This window comes from Triticum dicoccoides, chromosome 5B, assembly GCF_002162155.2.
Source record: "Triticum dicoccoides isolate Atlit2015 ecotype Zavitan chromosome 5B, WEW_v2.0, whole genome shotgun sequence".
NCBI lineage: Eukaryota > Viridiplantae > Streptophyta > Magnoliopsida > Poales > Poaceae > Triticum > Triticum dicoccoides.
The window spans coordinates 503573789-503580288 of NC_041389.1; positions in this window are offsets into that span (position 1 = coordinate 503573789).

Sequence of the window (6500 nt, forward strand, 5' to 3'; positions counted from 1 at the left end):
GCCCGGGCTGACATGGCTAGTCGTAAACTCAAAGTGGCACTAACTTACAGGGACAGGCATCCATGACCCAGCATCGAACGTGTCGGTCATCAACGAGTGAATCCAGGCTGTAGCACTGGGCTAACAGGACTCCGGTGAACCGGGCTGTAGCGGGCTAGCAGGACTCCGGTATTCATCGCGTGACATTTCCCCGAAGGGGCAGACACAGGATCGAAGAAGGACACATGCCGGCCTGCCTAAGTGTTCCGGAGCAGTAGCAAGCTACCAGGGCTCAGTGGAAGCACTAGGAGACATTTCCCGGTAAGAGAGGCTACTAAGGATAAACAACTAGATAGTCAGATCCCACACATAGCAATACACATTACACGTACGCATAACATGCAAGTATGTGTTGTACAACATGGCATCACATCATAACTCAACAACTCATATAGATAAAGGCTCAGAAGAGCCATCATAGCATTTATTGCAAACAGGGGTCACAAAACCCATCATACAGAGCATACAAGCAACAAGCGGAAGCATTACATGTCTGGGTACAGACATCTATAAATGAAAAAGGCTGAAGAGCCTGACTATCTACAACATCCGATCAAGATCGTAGCTGAGGTACTAGCTACTAGTCGAAGTCCACGAGAACACTAGTAAGACCAAAGTCTCCGCTGCAAAAACATAAATGAAGCAACATGAGTACAAAGGTACTCAGCAAGACTTACATCAGATCCTATCATACATGCATTTGCATCAAGAGGGTAATGTGGGGTTTAGTTGCAGCAAGCCAGCTTTGACTCTGTGGCTATCCTGTTCTACGACTACCAGAAACTCTGGAGGTGAAACAACGTACACGAGTCCACTAATCACCACACAATACACTACTATGGACTCATCCCCGTCTCCCTACGAGAAGGCCATCCATAGCACTCACACTTGTCTTGAGCATTTTAGGGTATCCACTTCAAGTTGTCTATGTACCATGTAAGCATCCAAGAAGTCCATAACCGCGGACCCGGCTATTCGAATAGATCATGTTAACCCTGCAGGGGTGTACTTCTTCACACACGCTCTCGCCACTTACCGCCATGTACACGTCATGTATCTCGGCAACCTTCAAGCGGAAGCCTGGCGAGGGTGTCGGCCACGACCTGACTAACCACACAAGACTCTAATCCAGGTTTATCGCCTATTCGGGTTCCATCCGCAAGGAGATCCGGCCGGGGTTTCACTCACGGCCCCAAACGATGTGTGCAGGGTTCCCAAGCCCACCTCGCTGGATGGATCTACGCTTGGTACACCGTGCCACTGGTGCCTAGTCTGTCCCAAGCCCACCTGGCCGGGTGCCACTTGGTAGACTACTAACACTACCTACAAACACCAGAAACTAGTTGCGACTCCTGGACAGAGACCAAGTTGGTTAATAAGCCGAGAGGGGTCGAGTTACCGGAACCCAATGTGTGGTAGTATCGAGTCATTGGACAACATACGTAGAACTCAGTGCTTAAGGACGGTTCCAGTGAGACAACCCACCATGTACTCCTACATGGCCTCTCACCGCTACCTTTACCAAATCGTATTCACACACCCTTCATTCTCAGCATCAGAACATATCGTAACACTCCAATTCATTCCCAATGAATCAGACCTGACACAACTCTAAGCAATAGCAGGCATAGCATGGTAGGAACACATCAGTGGCTTCAATCAACTCCTACACATGCTAGTGGGTTTCAACTATTTACTGTGGCAATGACAGGTCATGCAGAGGAATGGGTTCAACTACCGCAGCACAAAGTAGCAGATGAATCGTTGTTGTCCTAATGCAATAACTGAGAGCAGGAGCAAGAGAGTAGGGTTTTATCGAAATGAACAAGGGAGTTTGCTTGCCTGGTAAATCAACAATGGAGGCACTGCTTCACAGACAGGTACTCTGGAACGACTCCGGAGCAGGACCTATCGAGAAGGAACGGTGCCGGCAATCAATACACAATCATATGCAACAATATGATGCATGAGCATGGCATGTAGATGTGATGCTGTTTGAGCTAATGCAACTAGTATTCAATTGAATGAAGTCCATTTGAACAAAAGGTTCAAATGCAACTCCAAAAATAAGTCTCTTAATATGCCATAATGTGTTTTCTCATATTCAGCATGTATAAGTTGGTTTGTCATGCATGAAACTAGTACAGATGGAAAGATTGCATTTTTCTGATAATTTTTCATATATGAATTATTTCAATCTGAGCTACGGTTGAATTTCTATGAATTTTTGAAGTTTAAATCATTTTCTGGATTTTCTGAATTATTTTAATTCCAGAAAATAAATAATTGCGTCAGCATGACGTCAGCACGACGTCAGCGGTCAACTGCGGCTGGCTGGGGTCAAACCTGACGTGTGGGGTCCACACGTCAGTGACAGGGGGTTAAACAGGGTTAGGTTAACTTAATTAACAGATTAGGGGGGGTCGGGCCCACTGGTCAGTGTTAGTGGCTAATTAGGTTTAGTTATTTTTTTAACTAAAATTAGCAGGGCCTGGCCCCACTAGTCAGCGACCCTGGGGGGTCAAATCCCAGGTCAAACAAGTCAGACCCGCCGGCGGTTAGTCGCCGGCGAGGCCTGAACGCGACGGAGGGCTGCGGAATCGTCGCTCCGGCGACCAATCGTGCGGCGGAGAGCACCTACGCGAAGCCCAGGCTCGCGCGCATCCTGTGGCGCCCTCTGTTTCACCGGAGACGGCTTATATCGCCGGCGGCGACCACTTGGGCGGCGACCGGAGTTCGGGATAGCGCGGGCGTGGGGCTGCAGCTCGCGTTCGAGCGAACGGAGGGCACAGGCGGTAGCTACGAGGCAGCAGGAGCACATCGAGCTACTACGCGAGGCGGAGGTGCTCGGGGGCACGGAGCTCGCCGGCCATGGCGGACGGTGGCTTCGGGCGCTCGCGGGGCAGCGGCTACAGGTCACGCGCGAAAGAGAGAGGTGAGGGGAAAGGAAGAGGGGCTCACGGCGGACTCACAGAGCAGGCCGGTGTGCTCGGGGACGTCCTGCGTCCGGCGAATCGACGGCGATGGCGGCGAGGTCGATCTCCAGCGTCGGTGGTGAAGAAGACAACGGCGTCGGCGATGGAGCGCGTCCGGAGGTGCGTGGCTTGACGAGGAGGTAGAGGGGGTCGTGGCGGAGCTGGGAAGCGTGTCAGGGAGGCGAGGGGAGGCCGGTGGCCATGGCAACGGCGAGCGATGGCGGCGGCTGCGCTCGGGTGCGCTCGGGGAAGAGAGAACCAGGGAGGAGGGAGAGCGAGAGGGAGGGGAAAAGGACCGGGGCGGCTGCGTGGCGACGTTCCGGACGTCCAGGCGTCGAGGGGGAGGACAGGCAGGCAGGTGCCGTGGCGGCACGACGGTGCGCACGCGCCGGCCACACGCCCCTGGCCTCCTGGCGGGAGGTGGAGGACGACTGGCGCTAGCCAGTCGGCTGGGCCGGCCAGCTGGGCCGCACAGTGCCAGGCCTCAGGTGAGCACAGGTAGGCGTTTTTCTAATTTTGTTTTCTTTTCTACTTTTCTGGCATTTGTTTGGTTTAATAAAAATACTAAACCATTTTATTTGCTTATGCCAATTTTTGTAGGGGCTAATGGTATTATTCCAGAGCTCCTTTATAAATGGCATAATTTTTGGAGATATATTAATATATATAACTAATATATTTCCAATGCAAATATTTATCGAATTAATCCAAATGGCCAAAATAAATATCCATGAGCTCCTAAAAATATTGTTTTGATTTTTATCTCTGTCCAATATTTTCAGAGAGCAACATGAGCATTTTCTTGGACCCTTTTGGAGAAATTTTTATTTGGGTCATTTTCAAAAATGATTCTGAGGGTTCCACCAATCCTCATTTCAAATTTAAATGAAATTTAAATATGATGCACAACTGACTGGCTAGTCTAGGTCATACCAGACTAGGGATGTGACAACTCGCCCCCACTTGAAAAAATCTCATCCCGAGATTCAGGGGTCGACGGAAAGAAAGCGGGGTACTCTAGTCGAAGACGATCTTCTCGTTCCCAAGTAGCTTCTCTCTCGGAATGATGAGACCACTGAACTTTGAGAAACTTGATGCTCTGACGTCGAGTGACACGCTCTGCTTGATCAAGAATGCGAACCGGGTACTCTCGGTAGGTGAGGTTATCTTGGAGATCAAGCGTTTCGTGGTCCACTCCGCGGATGGGATCCGAGAAGCAACGCCTGAGTTGAGAGACGTGGAAGACATCATGAACTCGAGAAAGATGTGGGGGTAGTTCCAACTGGTAGGCAACCTCTCCTCGTTTAGCGAGAATACGAAAAGGACCAATGTAACGAAGAGCCAACTTGCCCTTGATACCGAAACGATGGGTACCCTTCAAAGGAGTAACCCGAAGGTAAGCTTGGTCGCCAATTTCATAAGTCATATCCTTATGATGACGATCGTACTGGCTTTTCTGACGAGACTGGGCTGTTTTCAAATTCTCACGAATGATGCGAACTTGCTCTTCTGCCTCCTGGATCATGTCCGGTCCAAAGAATTGTCTTTCACCGGTTTCTGACCAGTTCAAAGGTGTTCGACATCTTCGTCCATAGAGAACCTCAAAAGGAGCTTTCTTGAGGCTGGATTGGTAGCTATTGTTATAAGCAAACTCGGCGAAAGGAAGACATTTCTCCCAATCCATACCGAAGGAGATAACGCAAGCTCTAAGCATGTCTTCGAGAATTTGATTGACCCGTTCCACCTGACCACTCGACTGAGGGTGGAAAGCGGTACTGAAGGAAAGATGGGTTCCCATGGCAGTTTGGAAGCTCTCCCAAAAATGAGAAGTGAAAAGACTGCCACGGTCTGAATTGATCTCTAGTGGAACACGATGAAGTGACACTATTCGAGAAATATATAAGTCAGCAAGCTGACCAGCAGTGATACTTTCCCGAACAGGAAGGAAGTGAGCCACTTTGGAAAGACGATCAACGACTACGAAGATAGCGTTATTCCCTTTCTTGGTCCTGGGAAAGCCGGTAATGAAGTCCATACCAACTTTATCCCATTTCCACTCAGGAATAGCTAAAGGCTGAAGGGTGCCAGCAGGCCTTTGATGCTCTGCCTTAACGCGGCGACAAACGTCACAGTTAGCAATGAACTCAGCGATTTCTCTCTTCATCCTAGTCCACCAGAACCTCTGGCGTAGATCCTGATACATCTTAGTACTACCGGGATGAATTGTGAGAGGAGATTCATGCGCCTCCTTAAGAATCAATTGTCGAAGATGTTGCTTCTTGGGGACCACCAGGCGGTTCCCAAAGAAAACAACACCTCGATCATCTATAGAGAAACTACCAGCAATACCCTTGGCAATGTTTCTCTTGATCCGGGTAATCCCCGTATCATGCTTCTGGGCTTCTATGATAAGATCCACAAGGGTAGGTTTCGCCACCAAGGTAGAAAGGAATCCGTGAGGAGCAATGTGAAGATTAAGCTTACAGAATTCCTCATGGAGAAGTGGTTGGCCTTGCTGCAACATGAGATTGTTGCAATAGGATTTACGGCTTAGAGCATCAGCCATGACATTGGCTTTGCCTAGGGTGTAGGTAATCCCTAGATCATACTCTGTGATTAACTCCAACCAACGTCTTTGCCTAAGGTTCAAATCTGGTTGGGTGAAGATATACTTGAGACTCTGGTGATCGGTGTAGATCTCGCAACGTTTACCAAGGAGGTAATGTCGCCAGGTCTTGAGTGCATAGACTACGGCTGCAAGCTCTAGATCATGTGTGGGATAATTATCCTCATGTGGATGCAACTGTCGAGATGCATAGGCAATCACATGACGATCCTGCATAAGAATGCAACCTAGTCCCTGTCGTGAGGCATCACAGTAGATAATAAAGTCTTTAGTGAAATCCGGTGGCACAAGTATGGGAGCAGAAGTCAGGCGCCTTTTCAGTTCCTGAAAACTGTGTTCACACTGTGGGGACCACTCAAACTTTTTATCTTTCTTGAGAAGTTCCGTGAGGGGTTTGGCTACTTTGGAGAAGTTTTCAACAAAGCGGCGACAATAGCTGGCTAGACCAAGGAAACTCCTAACTTGTTTAACGGTCTCAGGTGGAGTCCAATCGAGAACAGCCTGAACTCTCTCGGGATTGACAGCAATGCCCTTACCAGAGATTACGTGGCCTAGGTAGGTCACTTCTGGCAACCAAAATTCACACTTGGAGAACTTGGCATAAAGGCGGTGCTCTCTGAGTTTTTCTAACACAAGTCTAAGATGTTCGGCATGCTCTTCCTTGTTCTTTGAGTAGATAAGAATATCGTCGAGGTAAACCACGACGAACTTATCTAAGTACTCCATGAAGATCGAGTTCATCAGGCGGGAGAATGTGGCTAGGGCGTTGGTTAGGCCGAAGGACATGACGGTGTACTCATACTGACCATAAGGAGTGACAAAAGCTGTCTTGGGAATGTCCCCGTTTCTGATCTTGATTT